The sequence below is a fragment of the Lathyrus oleraceus genome, chromosome 5, assembly GCF_024323335.1.
Source record: "Lathyrus oleraceus cultivar Zhongwan6 chromosome 5, CAAS_Psat_ZW6_1.0, whole genome shotgun sequence".
Classification (NCBI taxonomy): Eukaryota; Viridiplantae; Streptophyta; class Magnoliopsida; order Fabales; family Fabaceae; genus Lathyrus; species Lathyrus oleraceus.
In genome coordinates, this window is record NC_066583.1 from 293,850,898 (window position 1) to 293,878,785 (window position 27,888).

Below are 27,888 nucleotides of genomic sequence, written 5' to 3' on the forward strand. Positions count from 1 at the left end.
TCAATCCTAGAGGTTGTGTGGTTGTGAAGAGAGACATCTAGAGGTTGATGGATGAAGGCTTGATTCAGATTGTTCAATCCCGTCATGTAGATGACGATGTCAATGTTATAGTCCCTGTTTTCAAAACTCCTGAAAGAGTGGTTATTCAGTAGGATAGCAACAGCAGTAACAACATCAACAATAGATCGGTATCGTCGTTGGTTATACGGTTAGAGGGTCCAGTCCCATATACATCCGATAAGGTTGTCCCGTATCAGTACAATGCTACTATGTTGGAGAATGGTCAATAGGTTTCTTTGCCTACGACTAGTTCTGTTGTAAGCATATCTGATGTTACCAAGGTGACCCGTAGCGGTCATGTGTTTGGGTCGGTGTTCCCAAAGAACGTGGAGGATTTGTTTATTAGTAAGAAAGTTGATGTACCAGTGGTAGAATATGTTAGTGCTCCAAGGTGTCAGTCTGGTGAATCCAGCGGCTTGAAGCCTAATGATGATGATGAGGTACTCGACTGATCAAGAAGAGTGAATTCAATGTGGTGGAGCAGCTGCTCCAAACTCCCTCGAAGATTTATGTATTGTCTCTGTTAATGAACTCAGAAACGCATAAAGAAGCACTACAGAAAGTTCTTGAGCAAGCTTATGTGGAACATGATGTTATGGTGGATCAGTTCGACCATATTGCGGCTAACATCACTTCCTGCAATAATCTGAATTTCTGTGATGAAGAACTCCCCGAGGAGGGTAGAAATAATAACTTGGCTTTGCATATCTCAATGAATTGTAAAGATGACGCTCTGTCAAATGTGTTAGTAGACATCGGGTCTTCATTGAATGTACTTCCAAAGTCGACTTTGTCCAGGTTGTCATACCAAGGAGCGCCTATGAGATATAGTGGTGTGATCGTCACAGCTTTTGACGGTTCGCGCAAGACTGTGATTGGTGAAGTGGACCTTCCAGTGAAGATAGGTTAGAGTGACTTCCAAATTACTTTTCAAGTAATGGATATCCACCTAGCCTATAGCTGTTTGTTGGGAAGGCCAAGGATTCATGAGGCAGGAGTCGTTACTTCAACGTTGCATTAGAAGCTGAAGTTTGTCAAGAATGGGAAGCTTGTTATCGTTGGCGGGGAGAAGGCATTGTTAGTTAGCCACCTGTCATCTTTCTCTTATGTAGAAGTTGAGGATAAGGTTGGAACCCAGTTTCAAGCCTTATCTATTGCTGAGGAAAAAGGAGTTGGGGCACCAATGTCCTCATTCAAAGATGCATTGAAGATTGTTGAAGATGGTCAGTCAGATTCGTGGGGGCGGATGGTAGAGGTCTCCGACATTAAGAGCAGAGCTGGATTGGGTTTCCAACAAGGTTCACTAGTGGTTAGATCTGAAGATGTGCAACTCAGTTTCCATAGCAGAGGGTTCATTCATGGTAATGAATAACACTTAGCTGTTGTGCTAGAGGATGGTGAAGATGAAGAATGCACCAATTTTGTGACGCATGGAAAAGCTTGTGACAATTGGACTGCTGTTGATATTCCTGTTATTATGCATCGATCTAAGTAATTGCTTTTATTTGTTTTTGAAAATCCTTCTTCTATGCCTAAGGGAGAAGTGAAGATTGTTTGGGCATTTTCAAATTTGATCATGAATAAAGTATAATTCTATTCATCCACATCTATGATATTTTATTTTTACTTTTTGCTTTATTCCGAAAATGGTAATCACAAAAACCATAAATAAACAATAAATTGTCCATCTGCATAATATTTTGTCACATATCACTTCTCTAAAATCAAAAATCAAATCATTATGCAGGTTGGTTTCTAACCCCATTGAATACAATGATCCTTCTCCTTCTCCAAATTTTGAATTCCATGTGCTTGAGGCTGAGGAAGAAAGTGATGAAGAAGTAAGTGATGAATTATCTCGTCTTCTTGAGCATGAAGGAAAAGCCATTCAACCATTCAAAAAGAATATTGAGTTCATCAACTTGGGTTCCGAGGATGACATGAAGGAAGTCAAGATTGGGTCTCGACTGTGTCCAGATGTTAAGAAAGGGTTGATTGATCTTCTTCGATAGTATTCAGATGTGTTTGCTTGGTCCTATCAAGACATGCCTGATTTGGATTCTGAGATTGTGGAGCATAGATTTCCGTTGAAGCCAGAATTCCCGACAGTCAAGCAGAAGTTAAGGAGAACTCATCCTGATATGGCAGTGAATATCAAAGAAGAAGTTCAAAAGCAAATTGATGTCGGTTCCCTTGTTACCACTGAATATCCGTAATGGGTGGCCAATATTGTACCTGTTCCAAATAAGGATGGAAAAGTCCATATGTGCGTTGATTATAGAGATTTGAATAAAGCTAGTCCGAAAGATGATTTCCCTCTGCCACACATTGATATGCTGGTAGACAATACAGCTAAATTCAAAGTCTTTTCATTTATGGATGGATTTTCCGGTTATAATCAGATCAAGATGGCACCCGGAGATATGGAGAAGACCACATTCATTACACCCTGGGGAACATTCTGTTATAGAGTGATGCCTTTTGGTTTAAAGAATGCTGGTGTAACTTACCAAAGAGCAATGACTACTCTTTTTCATGATATGATACATAAAGAGATTGAAGTCTATGTTAATGATATGATTGCTAAATCTATTGATGAAGAGGAACATGTTGAGCATTTGTTGAAGTTATTCCAGCGTTTGAGGAAGTATAAACTCTGTTTGAATCCCAATAAGTGTACTTTTGGTGTTCGTTCTGGTAAGTTGTTGGGCTTTATTGTCAGCAAGAGGGGTATTAAAGTTGATCCTGCCAAGGTCAAAGCAATACAAGAGATGTCTGCGCCCAAAACTAAGAAGCAAGTTAGAGGTTTTCTCGGTTGCTTGAATTATATCTCAAGATTCATTTCACACATGACTGCCACATGTGCGCCTATATTCAAGCTTCTTTGAATAGCTTTTGATAGTATCAAAGAGTATCTGCTTGAGCCTCTCATTCTGTCTCCACCTATTGAAGGAAGACCGTTGATCATGTATTTGACTGTGCTTGAAGAGAGTATGGGTTGTGTTCTAGGTCAGCAAGATGAGACTGGAAAGAAAGAGTTTGCTATTTACTACCTTAGTAAGAAGTTCACCGACTGTGAGACTCGGTATTCTATGCTTGAGAAAACTTGTTGCGCATTAGCTTGGGCTGCTAAGTGTTTGCGTCAGTATATGTTGAATCATACCACTTGGTTGATATCCAAAATAGATCCAATCAAGTATATATTTGAGAAGCCTGCTTTAACTGGGAGGATTTCCTGTTGGCAGATGTTGTTATCAGAGTACGATATTGAATACCGATCTCATAAAGAAATCAAAGGTAGTGTCTTGGCTGACCATTTGGCTCACCAACCGATTGAAGATTACCAGTCAGTGCAGTATGATTTTCCTGATGAAGAGATCTTGTACTTGAAAATGAAAGACTGTGATGAACCATTGCTTGAAGAAGGGCTAGAACCTGGTTCTCGTTGGGGCATGGTATTTAATGGAGATGTTAATTGGTATGATATTGGGGCAGTGATTATTACTCCTCAAGGCGCCCATTTTCCGTTTACAGCCAGACTGACTTTCAAGTCTACAAATAATATGGCAGAATATGAAGCTTGCATTATGGGGCTTGAAGAGGCCATTAATCTCAGAATCAAGTATTTAGATGTCTATGGAGATTCAGCTTTGGTCGTGAATCAAATCAAAGGTGAATGGGAGACGAATCAACCCGGTTTGATACCATATAGAGATTATGTGAGGAGGATTTCAACTTTCTTTACAAAGGTTGAATTTCATCATATACCTCGAGATGAAAACTGGATGGCAGATGCCCTTGCAACGTTGGCTTCAATGATCATGGTAAAATATTGGAATGAGGTTCCCAATTTGACTCTGATGCGTCTTGATAGGCCAGCTCATGTGTTCGTTGTTGAAGGGATCAAAGGCGAAAAGTCATGGTATTACGACATCAAGTGTTTCCTCCAAAGTCAGATTTACCCGTCTGGGGCATCTTTGAAAGATAAGAAGACTTTGAGGAGATTAGCTGGCAATTTCTACCTAAATGGTGATGTGTTATACAAGAGAAACTTCGATATGGTTTTGCTTAGATGCGTGGATAGACACGAAGCAGACCTGTTGATGACTGAAGTCCATGAAGGTTCCTTTGGTACTCATTCCAATGGACATGCAATGGCAAAGAATATGTTGCGAGCAGGTTACTATTGGCTGACAATGGAATCTGACTGTTGCAAGTTTGTGAAGAAATACCATAAGTGTCAAATATATGCAAATAAGATTCATGTTCCTCTGACACTGTTGAACGTCATTTCCTCCCCATGGCCTTTCTCCATGTGGGGAATTGACATGATTGGTATGATTGAGCCCAAAGCGTTGAATGGACATCGTTTCATTTTGGTAGCTATTGATTACTTGACAAAATGGGTTAAAGCGACGTCGTATGCAAATGTAACCAAGCAAGTTGTTATAAGGTTTATCAAGAATAAGATTATATGCTGATATGGTGTGCCAAGTAAGATCATTACTGATAATGGATCAAACTTGAATAACATTATGGTGGAAGCTCTTTGCAAGGACTTCAAGATTGCACATCACAATTCTTCTCCCTACAGACCTAAGATGAATGGGGTCGTTGAAGCTGCAAATAAGAACATCAAGAAGATCATTCAGAAGATGATTGTAACGTACAAAGATTGGTATGAGATGCTCCCATTTGCTTTGCACGGGTATCGTACATCCATCCGCACTTCAACAGGGGCAACCCCTTTCTCACTTGTTTATGGCATGGAAACTATGCTCCCCATAGAGGTTGAGATCCCATCATTGTGTGTGCTGATGGAAGCCAAGTTGACTAAGGTTGAATGGTGTCAAACCAAGTATGATCAGCTGAATTTGATCGAAGAGAAGAGACTGACTGCCATGTGTCATGGTCAGTTATATCAGCAGAGAATGAAGAAAGCTTTTGATAAGAAGGTCAGACCTCGTGTTTTCCGAGAAGGTGAACTTGTGCTCAAGAAGATTCTATCTTTCAAACTAGATTCTAGGGGCAAATGGACTCCTAATTATGGAGGCCTATATGTTGTTAAGAGAGCCTTTTCAGGCGGTGCTTTGATTCTTACAACTATGGATGGTGAAGAGTTCATGCGTCCTGTAAACGCGGATGCAGTCAAGAAATACTTTGCCTAAAAAGAAAAGAACAACTCGCTAAGTTGAAAACCCGAAAGGGCGACTTAGGCAAAAAAGAGCGTCTCGGTGGATTAAAAACCCGAAAGGGAGGTTCAGGCAAAAATTAGAGACATAAAACAGAAAGAATTATCACGATAAATTAAATACCCCACCTTGGGGCAATTTATGCAAAAACTAGGGATTATGGCAAGTAAGTGCATCCTGCTGATCTTCCGTTTTGAAGGCATTCTTGAGTGCAACGGTCGGTTTTGATTATTTCGTCCCCAGTAGCCCCCAAGAGCACAGTGGATATCAGGAGTTGGTAGAAGGATTAGTGATCATTGTATTCAATGTAACCCTTTTGCATGTAAATTACCATTTTCAACTTTGTAAAGATCTACGGAGTCTTGTCATCGACGGACTACCATTCTATTAAATAAAGTTGAGCTTTTATCCAATTGTTTCTACTTTTATTTAATCAGCCAAATAGTTTTAATTTTATTATGATCATTTTGAAAATTAAATTTTTTATCAAAATCATATTTTCTTAAACATATAAAAAGCATTAATTTTAAGAAATCCATTTCATTTAAAAGGAATATCAACAGTGGTTCGAAAGCAGTAAAGCCCTGAGTGTGGAATATTATTAGTTCTCCCCAAGCAGTAGGTGATGACACTAAAATTCACCGTATTTTCGACTCCGATTTCGCATGAATTTTAGTTGTTTTATTGTTATTTTGTTATGTTATTACTATGTTTCTCTTTGTTTTCAGGTTTTCAGTCTAATCGGAGCCCCGATCGAGAAAATGAGTAAAAACGAGCTAAAAACCCTAAAATTCAGCATTTTACACTTGTGGCTCCCACTGTGGCTGGCGCCATAGGTCCAGCCATGACGTGTCACAGATCAACATCCCTCAACTACCACGTTCCCCACTACCTCCACTTGGGCGCCACACTTTGCTCTTATGGCAGGCGCCATGGGGTTGTGGCAGGTGCCACAAGAAGAAAAGTTTTCCCTCCCAATTTCAAACTGAAGGGCATCCTTGTCTTTTCCATTATTTTACTTGCCTATAAATAGAGACTCGAATTCATTTGTTTAATCATCCAAACTTAGAGAAAACTTAGTTTCACTTAGGCATATATTCAGTATTTTAAAGTGGTAATCGCTTCACATCGAGGTGTTACCACAATTCTGTAATCAAGTCTGTGATCGAGTTTGTAATCGAGTTTGGAGCACTTTGGAAGGAAGTTAATCCTGCCGCCATTTTCATTTCCGTTTCGCATTTTATTCAACCCTCCGATTGGAGCAGGTTTTTATTACTTTGCCTTTATCTACTTTACTTTCCCGCACTGTCTTTACTTTATTTACTTTCCCGCACTGTCTTTACTTTATTTATTTCTCACACTCGCACTACTTTCATTTATTTTCTGCACTCGCATTACTTTTATTTCTTTCTCGCACTCGCACTACTTTCATTTATTTTCCGCACTCGCACTACTTTTATTTACTTTCCGCACTCGCACTACTTTTATTTAAATTAAAATGCACCTTTACTTTACCATGTCTAACTAAACCTATAAAGGTTAGAATGTAAGGATCGTAATTGAACCGATAATCCATACAATTGTTAGTAGAAACACTTAAGGGCTATTTTGACTTTCAACCTAAGTTTTCCCGTACTTAATTTCCGTTGGGTAAGATCGAAAGTCGTCCAACGTCTTTTTAAACTTAGTTGTTTTTAACTATTTCAAAAACAGCGAAAGCGCTTTGTTTAGTTCATTAGGAGTTTTTAACTTAAGAAGAAAAGTGATTTTAAAACTATTTTCGGACGCGTTTATAAGTTTTGAGTCTGGTTCGTAAGAACCTCTTTTGGTTAAGAAATCCAGGTCAAAATACTTTTCAACTTAGTCAAGATACTATATTTCTTAAAAATAGGTTTACTACTCTAACGCAATGCGCGCCTTTTTATAAGTGACAATAAGAGGGTTTGATTAGGGAGTACAACTCGGTTCTGAATACGCGAAAGCGACAGTTCCTGTTAAATTGGTTCTTTTCAAAGTAGGAAACACTGCCCAAGTAGTTCTATTAGCAAGTACTTGGATTATTAATTAATTATGTGAATTACATTCGAGCCTGTCTTTATCAATTGAATTTAATTTAATACTTTACTTTTCATTATACACTCTAAAAACCCCTGTTTTGATTACCTTAGATAAACACCATAACAATAGATAACGATAGATTGACACTTGGTCTCTGTAGATTCGACAATCTTTTATATTACTCTGACGCGTTCGTATACTTACGAAAAGCACGCATCAAGTTTTTGGCGCCGTTGTCGGGGACCAATTTCGTCAAATTTCAGACCCTGTTGTTATATCGTTTAGACTTAGGTTATTACCCGCCGGTCAATGCGAAGAACTCGCAGCACCGGAAGCTTAGTATACCCTCTGGCAGAACCTGAACGTTACGCTCGTGCACGTTTATTCTTCCATAGAATTAGGAGAGCTATGGCCGAAGATCAAAACCAAATACCTCTTAAGGACTTCACCCAACCATCCAACGAAGAACCTAGTTCTAGTATAGTAAACCCAACCATCCCAGCTAATAATTTCGAACTTAAACCCTCCCTATTGCAACTAGTGCAACAGAGACAATTCACAGGTCTCGCTACTGAGAACCCAAACCAACATTTACAAATCTTTCTCCAATTAGCAGACGCTTTTAAAACCAATGGAGCTTCTCCTGAGACAATCCGTTTAAGATTATTCCCTTTTTCCGTCAGAGATAAAGCCCTATCTTGGTTAGATTCCCTTCCACCCAATTCCATTACGACTTGGGATAACCTTAGAAGAGTATTCCTTGCTAGATACTTTCCCCCAAGTAAGACCGCCGTTCTTCGAAACCGTATAACCAGATTTACCCAAAACCAAGGAGAATCGTTGTTCGAAGCTTGGGAGAGATATAAAGAGTTGTTAAGAGCATGCCCACATCATGGTTTAGAAAATTGGTTAATCATTCAGACCTTCTATAATGGACTTCACTATAACACTAAGATGACCATCGACGCTACCGCAGGCGGTGCGTTGATGAACAAACCTTATCCTGAAGCTAGTGCCCTCATCGAAGATATGGCTCAAAACCATCAATCATGGGGAGTCGAACGAGCGACAGTTGAGAAGAAGGAAGCCCAAGGAGGAGTACATGAACTAAGCTCTATAGACATGATGCAAGCTAAAATGGACGCATTAGCTCTCAAGGTCGAGCATATGTGCGTAAACCCGAATACTGCAGCCGCAGTTTCATCGGATTGTGAGATATGTGGAACCAAAGGACACCAATCTGCAGAATGCAGTCTATTAAACGAAACCCACTCTGAGCAAGTGAACTACACACAAGGGAACCCATATTCGAATACATATAACCCTGGATGGAGGAATCACCCAAACTTCTCCTATAAGAACAATAACCCTATCCAAAATAATGCACCTCCGAGACAATCAGGTTACCAAGCCCCAAGACCAAATCAACCTATGCAACTCGTACCACCAAAGCCGAGCCTTGAGAAAATTATGGAAAATTTTATCACTGCTCAAACCCAACAAAATAAAGAGTTCATGAACCAAAACATTCATGTTAACGAACTGATTACCCAGTTAGGAACCAAGGTTGACCAAATAGTTACTCATACTAAGATGCTTGAAACCCAGATCTCTCAGGTAGCTTTAAACCAAGCCCCCCAGACCACACCTGGAGGACAGTTCCCTGGACAACCTCAACAGAATCCGAGAGGGCAAGCCAATGGCATTACCTTACAAAGTGGGAACGCTTATGATGAGCCACCAAACCCCAGATTAAGCGAACCCAAAACTTCTAAGGAATATACCGAACCAACGGACGAAGTAAAGGAACCAGAGGAATCTGAAAACCAGGAAAGTCAAAAAAAAGGAGAAGAACCTAAAGATAAAACCTATATACCACCCCCGCCATATAAACCACCTATACCATATCCGCAAAGACTCAAACAAACCCAGATCAATAACCAGTATCAGAAATTTATTAAGGTTATAGAAAAACTTCACGTAGAAATCCCTTTCACAGAAGCCATCACCCAAATACCTTCTTATGCCAAGTTCCTCAAAGACATCCTTACCAACAAACGTAAACTAGACGATCCGAAACCCTTGGAATGCAATTCTATTTCCGAGAATAAGTTAGCCAAAAATGATAAAGATCCTGGAAATTTCTCCATTCCTTGTCTTTTGGGAAGTCATGTCATCGAAAAAGCTTTTCTAGACTTAGGAGCTAGTGTGAGCTTAATGCCTTTAGCAGTTTGTGAGAGATTAAACTTAGGAGAATTACAACCTACTAAGATGTCACTTCAGTTAGCCGATAGATCTGTTAAGTATCTGATAGGCATATTAGAAGATGTCCCTGTTAGGATAGGTCAGTTATTTATCCCTACTGATTTTGTTGTCATGGACATCAAAGAGGACAATGATATACCAATCCTTCTAGGTAGACCGTTCTTATCAACTGCAGGAGCCATAATAGATGTCAAGAGAGGAAAGTTGACCTTTGAGGTAGGTGACGAGAAAATAGAACTTATACTTTCAAAATTTCTTATGGCACCTGTGATGGGAGACGCATGTTATGCCTTAGATATCATTGATGAATGCGTTAGGGAATTAGAACAAGAAGAAATCATAAAAACAATTAAGTTACCATCAACTCTCATAATGGAAGATGATGACTTTAGGAAACCCTACATCGACGATAACCTTTACGAATGTTTATCCCTTACCCCAGATCCTATGCCATGCCCTAAGAAACCAACCTTAGAACTTAAGGAACTGCCTAAGAACTTGAGATATGAGTTCCTCGATGAAGAGATGAACCGTCCAGTTATAGTCACTGCTACCTTGAGCCAAGAGGAAACATACCTACTTTTAGATGTTTTACGAAGATATCCCTCAACCTTAGGATATAATATCTCTGACCTGAAAGGTATAAGCCCATCTGTATGCATGCATCGGATTTCGCTCGAAGAAGATTCAAAACCCTCCAGAGAACATCAGAGAAGAATAAACCCTATAATGAGTGATGTTGTTAAGAAGGAAGTTCTTAAGTTACTTGAGGCAAGTATAATTTATCAGATCTCGGATAGTAAGTGGGTGAGCCTTGTGCATGTAGTACCTAAAAAGGGAGGCATCACAGTCGTGCAAAACGATAAAGGCGGACATGTAGCAAAACGGATAGAATGAGGATGGCGGATGTGTATAGACTATAGAAAATTAAATAAAGCAACCAGGAAGGATCATTTCCCTTTACCATTTATAGACCAGATGTTGGAGCGTCTAGCCAGACACTCTTACTTCTGCTATTTAGATGGATACTCTGGATTCTTCCAAATACCTATCCACCCCGAAGATCAAGAAAAAACTACCTTTACATGCCCTTATGGAACTTTTGCCTACAGACGAATGCCATTCGGCCTCAGTAACGCACCAGCTACTTTCCAACGCTGCATGATGTCAATCTTTACAGATTACCTAGATGGTATCATGGAAGTATTTATGGATGATTTCTCAGTTTGCGGATTTGATTTCCACAATTGTCTTGCTAACCTTGAGAAAATCCTAGAGAGATGCGTGGAGGTGAACCTCGTGCTAAATTGGGAAAAGTGTCATTTCATGGTGACCGAAGGAATTGTTTTAGGACATATAGTTTCCGAAAAAGGTACAGAGGTAGATAGAGCTAAGATAGAAGTTATAGAGAACCTAGAACCACCCAAAACCATCAGAGAAGTCCGAAGTTTCCTTGGACACGCTGGATTTTATCGGCGTTTTATCAAGGACTTCTCCAAAATAACTAAACCCATAACTGGCCTTTTAATGAAAGATGATGAATTCATTTTCGATGGAAAATGTAATGACACATTTAATCTTTTAAAGCAAGTGTTAATATCAGCACCTATTATGAAACCCCCTGATTGGTCATAACCTTTTGAGATAATGTGTGACGCTAGTGATTATGCGGTTGGAGCCGTTCTAGGACAAAGGAAAGATAAAAAATTACATGCAATTTATTATGCCAATAGAACCCTAGATGTTGCCCAACTTAACTACGCCACGAATGAAAAGGAATTACTCGCTGTAGTTTTTGCTATAGACAAATTTAGATCTTATCTAGTAGGAGCCAAAATTATAGTTTACACTGATCATGCTGCCATTCGTTACTCCGATGGATTCTGTTACTACAAGAGTTTGATTTAGATATAAGAGATAAAAAAAGGCACTAAAAATGTAGTAGTTGATCACCTTTCTAGGCTAGAACACCTAAAACCAGACTTAGTACCCATAAACGATGATTTGGCCTATGATAGACTGATAGCTAGACTAGAAACCATTGAAGACGATAGCCTAGGCCCTCATGAGCACTTCCAAAAGTCCTTAGCAGTAAGTAACGTACCATGGTATGAAGACTTTGTTAATTACCTAGTTGCTGATATCGTACCCCCTGATCTTGACTACCACCGCAAGAAGAAGTTCTTCAACGATGTGAGAAACTTTTATTGGGACGAACCACTCCTTTTCAAAAGGGGTAAAGATGGCATTTTTCATCGTTGCGTTCCAGAAGAGGAGGTAAAAAGTATAATTGAGCATTGCCACTCTGCACCCTATGGTGGACATGCGAGCACCTCTAAGACATACGCTAAGATTCTTCAAGCTGGCTTATTCTGGCCTACCATGTGGCGCGATTTCCATGCTTGCATTGTCAAATGTGATAGATGCCAACGTACTGGAAACATTTCAAGGCGTGACGAGATGCCTCTAAGAAACATTCAGGAAGTAGAACTCTTCGACGTATGGGGTATAGATTTCATGGGTCCTTTCCCACCATCCTTAGGAAACAAGTATATCTTAGTAGCTGTGGACTACGTATCTAAGTGGATTGAAGCCATAGCTGCACCCACAAACGATACTAGGGTAGTGATCAAGTTATTCAAAAATTATATATTCCCTAGATTTGGAACACCCCGTTTAGTAATAAGCGATGGAGGATCGCACTTCATATCGAGAATATTTGATAAACTTTTAAGAAAATATGGAGTTAGGCATAGAGTAGCAACACCATACCACCCACAGACTAGTGTCCAAGTAGAAGTATCCAATAGGGAGATAAAACAAATCCTAGAAAAAACGGTGTCAATATCTAGAAGAGAGTGGTCTCAGAAGCTTCAAGAAGCATTATGGACCTATAGAACCGCTTTCAAAACCCCTATAGGAACAACTCCCTACCAACTAGTCTATGGAAAATCCTGTCACTTACCTTTTGAATTAGAGCATAAGGCCCATTGGGCCATTAAAACTTTGAATTTAGATTACCTGACCGCTGGTGAAAAGCGTATCCTTAACATTCACAAACTAGAAGAACTTCGGCAATCTGCCTACGAGAATGCCAAAATATACAAAGAGAGAATAAAAGCCTGGCACGACAAAAGAGTAGTTAAGAAAGAATTCAATATAGGCGACCCTGTTCTCTTGTTCAACTCTAGGTTACGACTTTTCCCTGGGAAGCTGCGCTCAAGATGGACTGGCCCTTTCGAAGTATCCAAGATTCTGAGATCCGGAGCCGTAGAAATCAAGAACGAAACTTATAGTCCATTCATTGTAAATGGACAAAGACTGAAGCTCTACGAAGGAGGAGACATTCCAACAGACTACTCAAGCCACACTCTGATCGATCCACCGATCCCTACTACAGGTGTATAAATTCTGATCGTCAAGCTAATGACGTTAAACAAGCGCTGCTTGGGAGGCAACCCATGGTTTTCTTATCTTGTTTTACCTTTTTGCATTTATTTATTTTATTTTATTTTTAATCATATTTTCACCGAGACTAAATATTTGAAATGTTTGTATTTTTAGGATCCCTTTTCCTAACTTTTACAGGATGCAGGACTTCGACAATATGCACGTAGCCTATAGGGATGATGCCCAGAGAGCGCTACATAGCTCTTTACCAGCGCCATATGGCGCCTACATGCTAACAAGACCAGCATTGCATGGAGGCCTTGGGCAATGAGCCAAGCATCCGATTTCTGAGCCACCAGCTCCATTGGGACGAGTTCGCTGACGACCTGATCAACACCTACAGGAACTTGACGTTGGAGTTCCTCAGTTCATTTGATTATGACCCTTACTCTGGACCGGATGGGTATGCTGCTTTCAGGCTCTTTGGAGTTGAGTACTCTTTCAGCCAGAAGGAGTTCGGTGACCTATTGGGTTTCCAGACCACCCCTGGCGCTATCTCTGAGACACCGATGGGATACTTTCTGGGTAAGGAAGTGGAAAAGTTCTGGAGCGATATCTCCGGAGGAGGGAGCCAGGACCCGTCTACTCAGTTGTCCTAGGCTATACATAACCCTGCTTTTAGATACTGCCAGATGATACTGGCACACTCCTTCCTGGGAAGACCAGATACTGAGACGTTACTGAGTGAGAAGGAGATATTCCTATTATTTTGTGCATCCCAGTCTCGCCCCGTGGCATGTGGGAACTTTCTGTTGTGTGGCCTCAGCGGTGTTCCCAGATCGTCCGAAGGAGTCATTCATGTAGGAGGGATCATCACACAGATTGCCATCGCCCTAGGTCTATCCTGCAAGCTGCTACATCTCAGGACCTACTGTGGGTACACTACTATGGATATCGACTTTAGCTTGACCAGAGGATTGATGAGGAGATCCTCCTTCAATCCAAGACAGTTCAAACTGCTGATCGATAGCGAGGCGATACATTATTTTACACTGCCTGATCCTATGATGACCAACATTCATGACCCAGCAAACTGGAGTTATGCCTTGGAGGGCCAGGGAGAGACTATCGAGGAGCCGAGATCACCACCTTCACCCAGGATCACTGTATTCTCTAACAATTTATCATTGCAGACCCCAGACATCCGCACCCAGATTGCAGAGTGTCGTAGAGAGATCGTCGGGCTTAGGCAGGAGATAGCCGACCTTACCTTACAGATGGGAGTATCCGATCTCACACACGCTACCGAGGCTGACTGTTTATACCAAGAGATTGCCGAGCTTCACCAGGAGATAGCCATGCTTCGTGGATCTACTCAGGCAGACGAACCCCCTACTATTTGACTTTACCATCTCATTTTATTTTGTCTCATTTATGCTTATATTTTTCGCATTTACCTAACTTATTTTATATCATTGCATTTGGGATATTTTCTTAACTATGTTAGCACATTGATACTCCCACATCTATATATATATATATATATATATATATATATATATATATATATATATATATATATATATATATATATATATATATATATATATATATATATATATATATATATATGTTTTATGTTTGTTTATTGTATTTATATTTTTATCATAGTCTAGTTAATTATATTATTTATTTATTTATTAGCCTAATGTTTTAAATTTTATTTTTATAAAATTATGCAAGCCTTATGTCAATAGGAAATTACAATGCAAACGCTATCTGGACTCCCCAACCGAAAAGAGAACGAGAAGCCCAAGCCAAATGACCAAAATCCGGCCCAGCCGAATTTAGCCTTGTGGCGCCCGCCATGGATGTTGTGGCGCCCGCCACAGCGTCTGTATAAGCTCGGGGCAGACTCACATTTTCCACCATTTTCATACCTTCAAAGCTCAAAAACCCATTTTTCCACCTTGCAAAAACGCCCTTGAACCCCACAAAAGCTCCCACATTTCTCATCTTCACACCATACAAATCATTTTCCCAACTTCCATTTTCATTTTCATCCGTCGAATTTCATAAAAATCCCACCTTTTTACAAACCCATCTTCATCTTCTTCATCGTATTGCAAGAGCTAAATAATGGAGTTAAATGGATTTATCCTTCGAGGAGGGAAACCGGGAGATAGGCAAAGGAAGATTATCGAAAGATTGCAAAATCGGGAAATTCTTCCGACAAGGTATGTGGATGAAAATTGTCTTTATACTTTGGGTATCTACCATAGCATTTTTTATTTATTAGATAATTTAGGCTTGCATACTATCTTTTCAAACAAAGAACCTACCTTTGAGCGATTGACAATCGAATTTTTAAGTTCTTTAATGTATATTGTCAATCCTAACACTGCTAGCACAGTTGGTACTGTCAGATTTAGAATGTTTGCTGTTGAATATGAATTCAGTACCGACGAACTAGCAAGCCTGTTAGGAATTCCTCATGGGGAAGGTGCTATTTGTGAGGCCCCTTTGGATTCAGATTGGTCGGTCGAGGTGTTTTCCTTCTGGAAGAGATTGTCAAACACTTCCATAAATTCTTTTGAAGGAATTCTTGCCTCGACCATCCATAACCCGGCCATCAGAGTTTTTAGATATCTGTTGGCATGTACTATTTTTGGCCGGGAGAATCCAAACAAGGTCAATGCTCGAGAACTTCTATTTTTGCAAGGAAGCCTCACAAATAGAAGAATTAATTCGGTCACGTTTATGCTCGCTCATATGGCTTTAACTCTTAATAAAGCGGGACCTATTGTTTTCGGAGGACTCATTACGTCTATTGCTTGGGCACTTAACCTGAACAATGAGATAGCTACCATAGATCCCTTACCTCCTCGCACAATCAACCTAAAATTTCTGAGAGATATGAAATTGTGCCAATTGAGGAGAGAAGGAGGTTATGTGCTTATGGTTCATGGTATAGCTATCCCATCTGTTGTTTTACCATGCACTAGACGTACTGATGTACGTAATGAAAGGAATTGGACCTATGTTTTAGATGCTCCACCTGTTTTGGGTCCTCTTCCTCCTAATGTTCTTGATGAGGAGGGACACGACACTGATGAAGAATATGATCGGAGAGAGCGATCTCCCGCACCTCATGTATCCCCCCATCACCCTTCACCACCACACACCGCACCATCTTCTTCTTTTGCAGGTTCTGCTCCTGGATTTTATATTACAGAGGAGATGTGGCGTGACCACATGGCTAGAGAGCAAAGGCGTGATAACCTACTCTCTACCATTCAGCAATAACTGGCGGATAACATGAGCTTCATGCAAGAATCACAACGGAGGACAGATAGATCCTATGAGACTGTTGTACAGTCCCTGCTTACGATCACGAACGAGCAAGCCCGTCAACAAAAATACCACCGTCAACATTCTACACTTATCGAAGCCACTCAGGGTTCCATTTTAAGTAACCTTCGAGAGGTGAGGACTGCTCAGGATGCCTTACAGGCCATGATGGATCAGAGAGACCGTCGTCGCAGCCGAACCCGTCGTCCACCTCAGGATGGCAAAGGTACCAGTGGTCAGCAGTAGGATGTCAGGTGACTCTCCCCTTATCTTACTTCGAAACATTGGGGACAATGTTCGATTTAAGTGTGGGAGGATACTTTATCGCTTTCTATTTTTCTTTGTTGTTTTTAGTTAGATTGTTTATTTTTTATTGCTTTTTAGTTGTTTATTTTATTTCATTTTGCTTTTAGTTTGAGTGTTTTAGATAATGCATGAGTCTGACGAGTCACCAGTATAGTGTATCTTTAGTACAGTCTAATCTCCCCATTCCTTTAGCCCTAACAAATTTTTTTTGCAAAAGAAAACGGTGTTATTCTAAAAGTTTTTGGGTTTTAAGACGGGTTTGAGTAAGGATGCGGTGACTTGGGAGAACTTTTTGAAACATCAGTATTGTTTTAGCACCATAGACTTCATGAATATAGGAATCACTCCCGAAACCCCATATACCATGGCCTTAATCATCATTTCAGTATAAGTCCTCAGTAGTTTATCCCAGCAGTCAGCTCCGGCCTACGCATCCTCTACGTAGGGGACCGATGAACATAAGTGAATGATCTAGTGGAATAAATAAATAAAAGCAAAAAGGCAACTCCGGTATAGGTGGCCTTCACAAAGTCATTTAAACCAAAAAGGTTGTAAAAAAAATTTGCTACAAAAGAAAAAGAAAAAGAAAAGCTCACCCGCTATTAGTTGGTTCAGAGGTATCTGGCGCTGAGCTCGGTAGGGCGGATTAGGATCCGATCCCACACAACTGTAGTTAGGTCACTCTGCTATGAAGCATGTACGGATAACGGGCTTAATGTGATTGCGCCTGAATGAAAAGGACACAAAAAGAGATGAAGAGACAAGCCTAGGTATTGTGGGATAATATGGGTTGGTTAATATAGGAATGGAGTCTATGTCCATATTTTTCGGATAAGTGTCATCATGATACCCTTAGTTCACTCAGTTAGTACCTATCACCGCATCCCGACTTGAATTAAGAAATCTTTTAGCCTGAATCACTCGTTGACACCAGTTTTTCTTCTATGAGCTTTTTAGTGTTTTGCTTGAGGACAAGCAAGGGTTTAGGTGTGGGAGAATCTGATGACACTGAAATTCATCATATTTTCGACTCCGATTTCGCATGTATTTTAGTTGTTTTATTGTTATTTTGTTATGTTATTACTATGTTTCTCTTTGTTTTCAGGTTTTCAGTCTAATCGGAGTCCCGATCGAGAAAAGGAGTGAAAACAAGCTAAAAACCCTAAAATTCAGCATTTTACACTTGTGGCTCCCACTGTGGCTGGCGCCATAGATCCAGCCATGACGTGTCACATATCAACTTCCCTCAACTGCCACGTTCCCCACTACCTCCACTTGGGCGCCACACTTTGCTCTTATGGCGGACGCCATGGGGTTGTGGCGAGCGCCACAAGAAGAAATGTTTTCCCTCCCAATTTCAAACTGAAAGGCATCCTTGTCTTTTCCATTATTTTACTTGTCTATAAATAGAGACTCGAATTCATTTGTTTAATCATCCAAACTTAGAGCAAACTTAGTTTCACTTAGGCATATATTTAATATTTTAAAGTGGTAATCGCTTCACATCGAGGTGTTACTACAATTGTGTAATCAAGTCCGTGATCGAGTCTGTAATCGAGTTTGGAGCACTTTGGAAGGAAGTTAATCCTGCCGCCATTTTCATTTCTGTTTCGCATTTTATTCAACCCTCCAATTGGAGCAAGTTTTTATTACTTTTCCTTTATCTACTTTACTTTCCCGCACTGTCTTTACTTTATTTACTTTCCCGCACTGTCTTTACTTTATTTATTTCTCACACTTGCACTACTTTCATTTATTTTCCGCACTCGCATTACTTTTATTTATTTCTCGCACTCGCACTACTTTCATTTATTTTCCGCACTCGCACCAATTTTATTTACTTTCCGCACTCACATTACTTTTATTTAAATTAAAATGCACCTTTACTTTACCATGTCTAACTAAACCTATAAAAGTTAGAATGTAAGGATCGTAATTGAACCCGTAATCCGTACAATTGTTCGTAGAAACACTTAAGGGCTATTTTGACTTTCAACCTAAGTTTTCCCGTACTTAATTTCCGTTGGATAAGATCGAAAGCCGTCCAACGTCTTTTTAAACTTAGTTGTTTTTAACTATTTCAAAAACAGCGAAAGCGCTTTGTTTAGTTCATTAGGAGTTTTTAACTTAAGAAGAAAAGTGATTTTAAAACTATTTTCGGACGCGTTTATAAGTTTTGAGTCTGGTTCGTAAGAACCTCTTTTGGTTAAGAAATCCAGGTCAAAATACTTTTCAACTTAGTCAAGATACTATATTTCTTAAAAATAAGTTTACTACTCTAACGCAATGCGCGCCTTTTTATAAGTGACAATAAGAGGGTTTGATTAGGGAGTACAACTCGGTTCTGAATATGCAAAAGCGACAGTTCCTGTTAAATTGGTTCTTTTCTAAGTAGGAAACACTGCCCATAAGTAGTTATATTAGCAAGTACTTTGGATTATTAATTAATTATGTGAATTACATTCGAGCCTGTCTTTATCAATTGAATTTAATTTAATACTTTACTTTTCATTATACACTCTAAAAACCCCTGTTTTGATTACCTTAGATAAACACCATAACAATAGATAACGATGGATTGACACTTGGTCTCTGTGGATTCGACAATCTTTTATATTACTCTGACGCGTTCGTAGACTTGCGAAAAGCACGCATCAGTAGGCGCGATTTCTCTTTCATCCCCGGCAGCATTGTTCAGCACCCGGTGTTTTTTGATTTCTCCAGGCGGTTAATGTAAGTCTGAAATCACTCTAAGAGGGGGGGGGGGGTGAATTAGAAACCTTGAAATTTTCTTGTTGTAAGGATTATTTTTCTGGTTTATAATGGTGTTTAGGAGAGTGGTAAAGTGCAGAAAAATAATGACACGGAGATTTATCTTGGTTCCCTTCACAATCCGAAGGTACATCCAGTCCCCTTTCCAACAAGAAAGAGATTTCCACTATTTGTTTGGACTTGTACAATGACCAACAAAGACCACCAAGAACAAACTCTTGGATTTCCAACAAAGTCCACTTATGAGAAAAATCCTCTCAAAGTGACTCTCTTGTTTCTAAACAACAAGGAAACCTTCTTAGTGATAAGAGAACAATCCTCTCCTATGCACCTCTTATTATCAAACAAGTAAGGATAAAACACTCACTATCTTAATTCCAATCATGCTGGAAAAATTAAGATGTGAAGAACAACAAGTGTATAATTTAAATGGAAGTTTGAATAATCTGGAAATATCTGCACATCAATCAAAGGATTGATCTTCTCCTTTTGGAATAATCAATCTCACAATGTTTATAGAAGTGTTCAAATGATGCATATGAATTTTGGACACTTATCTTTGAAAATAGTAAACAAAGAAAGATTGTGAAAATTAATTTTTAAGGAGGTGATTTGCAATCTGAAAAATTTTAGTTTAAATGTCCTTCTATGAACCTCTTTAAACAGGTGCAAACAACCAATGGATGCCATGGTTCATAGAGAAGAAGCATGAATTGAAAATATGAAAAGTTGCAATTTTTCTTACAAAAATTCCCAGTAGTAACCGGTTACCCAAATTGTGTTAACCGGTTACATTAATTGTAACATTAAGAAAAATTCAAATTTTAAACTATGTAACCGGTTACCATGAAAGTGTTAACCGGTTACATGCTAACAAAATCTGCCCAGAAATTGAATTTTGTTTCGGGTTAACCGGTTACCCCAAAAGTGTTAACCGGTTACCACTATTGAAAAAAAGGAAAAATTGAGAACTTTTAAAAGCTGTAACCATTTTGAAATAAATTCTAAGTGTCCATATCATATTATGCATGCAACAATCAATTGAACACTTTATATATAAACATTAACTAAGATTAAATTCCAATACCTTTGTGATCAATTTCTCGAGCGACTTTGAGCTATGTATGATTGAAACTTTGTGTGAATTTGCTCTATTGAAGTCTTGATCCATTCTTTGATGATTGACCCTGTACGTGCATCGTTGTCTTCATCAAAATACTCAAGAAGCCATGTCTTCACAGTTAATTCTCCATTATTTTCAGCTGAGTTGGTGTTTATTCCCCAACCGAGTTTATATTTATTCTCCAGCGGAATACGAACATTTCATTACAGCGGTTCGCATGGTTCCGGCAGGACTTTGGTTTCCCCGCTAGTCGCAATCAGATTCGCTCCCAGTCAAAGTTTCCTCCTGATTTCTGAGCAGCTATTTGTGTTTATCCCCTACAGGGCTGTCTCCCATTTGATATGGTGTTGACCTAAAATTCCCTGTAGAATTGGTAACATTTTCCTTAGCAGATCTCCTCCTTCCCCAGCTAGGGTTGAGCCTTTGAGATGTTTATCTCTCTTTTCTTCAGCAGTTGTTTCCATCTTTTGTGGATTGGTTGAGAATTATATCGATGATTCAAATCTACGACATCTTTGTATCCTCTGAGATTATTTTGTCAGCATAATCACCATATATACATATACATACACATATATGCATTCATATAACTTCATTTTTTACACTTGTTAATTCATTTTTGTAATTCTTATTCTCTGTTATGGTGGTACTTTATACCCGTACAGATATGGTGTGTCTGTCCTCCTTCAATTGTAGAGTGTCAGCCCCCTAAGTAGAAAGATTTTAACCTTTCTCCTTTCCCCACTGAGTTATTTCCTCATGGATGATTATTATTTCATCTTCCTCCCCAGTTGATTATCTGGATGAAACCACTCCCCTTGAGTTATACCCTCATTGGGCTGAGTCTTGTTTGAATGTTTCTTTCTAGATCTTACCTAGATAGATACTTTTGGTCCCCTAAGAGTTTATTACCCAGTAACTGGTAGTATTCTTCTTAGTTGGCAATTTTTTACTTCTTGCCCAATACCCGGCAAAATCAACTCCTTTTTTCCCCAACAAATTCATTTTCATGTTTCCCCAGGAAGTATATCCTTAATATGTTCATCATAACCGGTGACAAATATTTTCTTCCCCTGCTTTGAGTTTATCCTTGATATGTTCATCCTAACCGGTGACAAATATTTTCATCTTTGGTATTCTACCCAGTAAAAAGGTAGTTGTAATCCCTATTTTGTTTCCCAGAGAGTTAATCCTTGATATGTTCATCCTAACTGATGACGGGTTTTCTCCTTTTTGCGGTCTTCTTCCCAGTAACCGATGGTTGTAAATCCTGCTTTTCACCCCTCAGAGTCTATCCTTGATATGTTCATCCTAACCGGTGACGGATATTCTCTTTGATGGTATTCTATCCAGCATCCGATAGATGTAATTCCTACTTTTGTTGCTCAGGTGGTTTATCTTTGATATGTTCATCTTAACCGGTGACAGATATCTTCCTTAACATCCTCAAGCAAGTCTATCCTTGATATGTTCATCTTAACGGTGACGGATTTTCTTTCCTATGAGTCTATCCTTGATATGTTCACTTTAACCAGTGACGGATATTCTCTCCCTTTGGTCTTCTGCCCAGTAACCGGTAGTTGTAAATCCTATTTTCAGCTTTTCCCCAGCAAGTCTATTCTTACTCGGTAACCAGTAATGAATTCACCTCCTGGTGACCCCCAATGATTCATCCTTGATATGTTTACCCTAACCAGTAACGGATGTCCTCTCTGTCAGATTTTATTATCCCCTTACCCAGTAACAGGTAGTGGATAATAGATTTCTGCTCCTCCTGTGTTGAAGTTTATTCCTTCCCCATTTGAGTTGAGTGCGTATTTCCTTAGTGAAATCGTTTTTCCTGCATGGTTCGAGTATTTCAGTTTTATTCTGATTTACTTGTTCCCCTGCAGGAGTTCCTTTTGTTTCCCGGCTGAGTCTTTCCATTTTCATGGAATTCCACTAGTCCCCCAGCAGTTTTTAAGTCGTATCCTGGCATACGCATAACCCTTTATCCCCTCAGAGTCTTTGTCTCCCCAGTGAGTTTTTCCTTATGGAATGCATTACACTCCTTCGGACTTTCGGTCTCTCTTATTTCTTTTCCTTTGTGGCAATATTTCCCCACAAAGATTTATTTTTACATTCATATCATATGCATCATGAGGTCTCTTAGGGACCAAAGTTTGTTTCTATATGTTGTTATTTAATCCCATTCTGCTGAGTCGATATAAAGATTTTAACCTTCTCCTTCTTAGTTAGAATGTCCTTAAATAGGGGTAGTTGTAAGACCCCAGTTTTGACCCTAAGATCCCTCATGCTATTCACATCATATGCATTAGCATTGGGATCACACCTTGGCATCCTCCTCACCCTTCATTAATTGGGTTTGTTATGGGATAGATCACCAAGCACCATGTGATTGTATCATACTTTGTATTTTATCATTTACTAACCAAAATACCAAAAATATGTCTTTGCATTTAACTAACCTTTTTGTAGGTGACGCACATGATCACCTTTGATATATCAAGTTCACATTTAGGGTTTAAGATCCTCATTGTTAAGAGCTCAACCAAGGAATGATCCATAAAGGCTTTAGGCATCATATATGAGTCCCCATGATCTTTACATGTTATTTTTTATCAAGAATTCTTCAAGAGTTTGGAATTGATTTGCCTTGGAAACCCTAGTTCATCTGGGTATCTTGTGTAACTTCTTCAACAAGCTTCTTCACCAATTGATCAAATATTTCAAGGGGCATCTCAAATTTCATCATATTATGCATATATGATCTCCCAAGAAACCAAAAAGTCAAGGGAATTGCAAGTTAGCAAGGTGGTTGGTGGAGGTTGACCTGAGGATTTCATCTGATTAAAACTGGGTTCCCCTTGACCCTATCTCCTATAATTTTCATCATATGAAAATTATACCAAGAGAAAAGTTACTCTAAATAACATTCTAAACAACTTTCATGTTGAGGTCTAGAGCTAGTTTTGCTTGAAAAGTCATTTTTTTTATGTTGAAAGATTATAGGTCATTTTGTCTAAACCCTAATTTGAAAGTCAACTTCCCAAGGCCATAACTTGCTCATTTTTTATGATATTTAACGATTTCCAAATTTCAAAATCAAATTCAAGATGTCTACTTCAACTTTGATGTTTGGAGGAAGAGCTAATTCAACTTTTATGAGCATGTGATATGAAGATACAATATAGGTCATTTTGGACCAATACCATTGAACAAGTGATTTTCCTCAACTTCAAAAATGCATAACTCATTCATCCCAAATCCAAATGAGGTCACATTTGTGATCATTTTGAAGTTTTTTGAAATAGCTACAACTTTGATGAACACACGTTTCTCATTTGGAGCTCACATGAAAAGTTAGCCAAAGTGGAATAATTGAACATATGGTTTAACACTTAGAAAATTTTTTGACATGTTGAAATTTCCAAACTTCCACCTCAAAATTAATCATGATACAAGCTCCAAATGGAAACGTGTTCAACATAAGAGTTGTTCCTCTTGATCTAACCTTTCCAAAGAATCCAAATTCATTCATTTTGGACAAGGTTTGAGGGGTCTGCGCATGGTCTAAACATGGATGCATCAATTGGCAAGGATCAATCTTCAAACATCAATACACTTTTGCCTTGCATTACAATCCACATTCAGACCCAATTACACTTGCATATGGACTGCATTGAGTAGCTTCATGGGCCTGTACACGCCCATGCAAGCATGCACTTCACTTTGCCAAATTTGGAAATATTTTGAAAGGTGCAAATAACACTTGCTTGAGCTATAAATAAGAGGCCATAGACATCAGAAATTGGACCCTTGCGCGCCAGCTTTGCCTCCCACACTTGAAACCCTCACATTTGAAAGGAAAACCTAAGAAATTTCATTTAAAATTTGAGTTTGAATCTCACTGTTTGGAGATTCAAAAACTCTAGGATCCAAAGCCTTGTACCAATCCTAAGCTACTTATGCAAGCTTCTTGAGCAAGATCAAACACGAATTGAAGCAAGAGAGATCAAGTTTTGCACATCATTAAAGGTATTTTTCCATATTTTTCTTCTCTTCGATTCTCTCTCAATTCTCATCAATTCTCTTGGATCCTTGGTTGTCTGAAGTCCTACCAATGTAGGCAAGAAGATTGAGTTGCTTTAAGGTCAAATCGAAGCGACTCAATTCATACGCCTCAAAATTCAACTTCGTGTATCTCTCAATATACTTGGAGTTAGTTTGAATTGAGGTCATATTCGCGATCAGTGCCATTTTATCTTTAAGATCATGTCCTTCTTTTTCATTTTTGTGATGGTAATGAAAGAACCAGTCCGGCCAAGGTCATCAGAGAAGATGACCGGTGGTTTGCTCTAGCGATGTGCTAGACGTGTTCTGAGCCATATGATCAAGCCTTGGCGTTTTAATCTTGAGCGTTACTTTTGAATACCATTGGTGTGGCGCGTTGACTCGTGTGTTTGGTGGAACGCATGTTTTAGACCACTTGATCTGCCACCTCAACTAATGAGGGAGATCAAGTGATCCACGTTTTTCTGATTAATTGAATTTTCATTTTATTTGTCTTATTTTCATTAATTCCTATTAAATTTAATATTGATCCAAAAAATATGAGAGTTTCACCAAAAAAATTTAAATAAATTCCTTTTTCATTTTCTGAATTAAAATTATTTTTTGGATCATTATTCATATTTTTCATGATTTAATTGATTTTGTGAATATTTTTAATTGTTTAAAAATACTTTTAAGTTTCCAAAAATTTTGAAAAATTTTCTCCAAGGTCCTTTGACCTTGTTTGACCTATGATAAATCTCATGGCCATTTCTTTGGTGTTTTGATGAGGTTTTACGAAATTGACCAACCATAATTTAATTTAATGCATATTTTTATTATTTTTAATTGTTTAAATTCCAAATTAATTGTGTAGAGCCATTTTAATTGGTTTTGTGTGTTTGACTTGTGTTGTTGGGCCTTGGTCAAGGTTGATTTGACTTTGCTAGGTTAAGATCATTGGATTTAGGGGATTGATGGAATTTACATTTCATCTCCCAAAATGAATGAATGATCTTAATTTGGTAAAAGTCCTCCTTTGACCAATTTATGTTTGATCCAATTCCCCTCCCTCTTCATCTCATTCCCTTTCTTTATCCATTCATGTCATGGACCTATGATATCTCTATATCCTAAGGCTAGTCGATTGTAAAACCAACATAAGTATGGATGAGATTAGGTCCCCCACTTTGCATATTCTTTTTGTGTGTGGTATGTTTCATGAGCATAGTCCATTATACTATGTCTCTAACATGCATCAACACCAAAATTCTATTGCCCGACCTCAAATAGTTGTGACTTCTACATAAGTCCAATTACGATTGCTTAACATAGTGCTAAATTTTGACACAAAAGGCATAACATTCTAGTTAGTGAGATTGTAGGTCTCCCCTCTTTCATGTATTGTGTGGAAACTTGGCCTTTTTTCCTTTCTTTGGAAGATGTCTTGGTTCAAGGATCCATGCTTGTGATAAGTGGGTTGAGTGTTCTCCAAAGAATGACTTAAACAAAAGCAAAGAAAAAGCAATACTAACTTCTAATTCACTAACAACTAACAATTAATTTCAAGTCATTTACTTTTAATGCACCTTAATTTTTAAGCCTTATTCATTTGCTATTATTCATACCATTCAAGTTATTTACTTTTATGTCATTTTCACTTTGTCCATTTGGACCATATTTTGTGATATATTGTGTTTGTATATACTTGTTTGATTGTGTGGTCTTTTGACCTTAATGTACATAATAAGAACAAAAAACCCTAAAAAACAATTTGTGTGGACTGTTGGTTTGATCTGAGACTATTGGACTTAGAATTTAGGCAACACTCCCTATGCAACGGACTTGGCTAATGCCAACTTTCATGAAACCAAGTAATTGTGAAGTAAACATTCATCTGATACAATATTGAAGATCCATTTGAGTTCATCTGCAACATGATCATTGTGAAGCTGTTATTTTGAACCTGTGTCTCATGCCCTCTCTGAAGTCATCTAATACATGGGAAAATTTGAAGAAGATCATGGAGTTGCTAAGATAGGATGTGACTATCTTTATTTGATGCCTTTCTCTTCAACTTGCTATTTGTGTATTATTTGTTGCTTGATTCAAAAGTCCAAGGGAAATTTGGGTTTCTATATGACATTCTTGTCTATTGGGTTGTAGCCCATTGGTCAGATCTTTTTAACTCTCAACTTTTAAATTTATGCTTAGGATTAGTCTCTTCATCTCCTCCCCACTTCTTTAATTTCAAAATCTCTCCCCTTTTTTTAGAAAATCTTCTTTGCTTGTGCTAGTTTTTCTAAACTTAGACCATATTGCAAATTAGAAACTTTGGCCTTATGCCATTGCATTTTCAAACCTCTTTTCTTAAATAAACTTGTAAATAAACTTAACTATACTTGACTTAAAATTTTGAAAAGAAGATAAAAAGAACTAACACTAATTCAAACCATTTTTAGGCCCTTGTGCCTTTCTAAGACTTAAATATTTTGTTAAAAGCAATGCACCCACTTTGAAATTGATACCACGAACTACGAGATTTTGATCCCTCATTTTTATGTTGGTACGTAGGCACAAGTCCGAAGGTCTTGTCAAACACAAAAATATAATTAATGAATTCTTTTCTCATCCCCACACTCTTTTTTATTTGCAAACATCATTTGTACAAAAACACATATGCACACAAGAAAGGGCTCCCTAGGAGTACCTAGGACACTTTGGGTGCTAACACCTTCCCTCTGTGTAACCAACCCCCTTACCTGTAATCTATGGCATTTTATTAGTTTTGATTTGAAAACTTCTTATTTTTTGGGTTTTTTCGTACTTTTCCCTTTTCCTTTGGAAAAAATAAAAGCGCAGTGGCGACTCTGGTTTTATTGACGTCTAGCTTATCAATAGCTTGATGATCATGAATTTACCGCTACAACTCCATAGTGAAGTTCTTTCCGTCAACCCTTTGACGATGACAGTTACCTTCCCATCAACCCTTTGATGAGGACATAACTTGTTTTTCTTTTCCATCAACCATTTGATGATGCCACTCCATAGTGAAGTTTCTTCCCGTCAACCCTTTGACGATGATATTACATACATAATTCCTTTTCCACCAACCCGTTGGTGATGCCACTCCATAGTGAAGTTTATTTCCGTCAACCCTTTGACGATGACAGGTCTTTTCCATCAACCATCTAATGATGCCACTCCATAGTGAAGTTTCTTCCTGTCAACCCTTTGACGATGACAAATTTTCCTTCCGTCAACTCTTTGACGATGGCAAATTCTTTTCCACCAACTCTTTGGTGATGACATCCTTTA

At 38.6% G+C, this 27,888-nt stretch overlaps 1 non-coding gene across 1 annotated transcript; it reads right to left on the reverse strand.

Moving 5' to 3' along the window:
- Positions 1–8,102: 8,102 nt before the first annotated feature.
- LOC127088915 (small nucleolar RNA R71) lies at positions 8,103–8,209 on the reverse strand. The gene has a single exon (XR_007790718.1). It is a non-coding gene; the product is annotated as a small nucleolar RNA R71 (small nucleolar RNA).
- Positions 8,210–27,888: the final 19,679 nt, after the last annotated feature.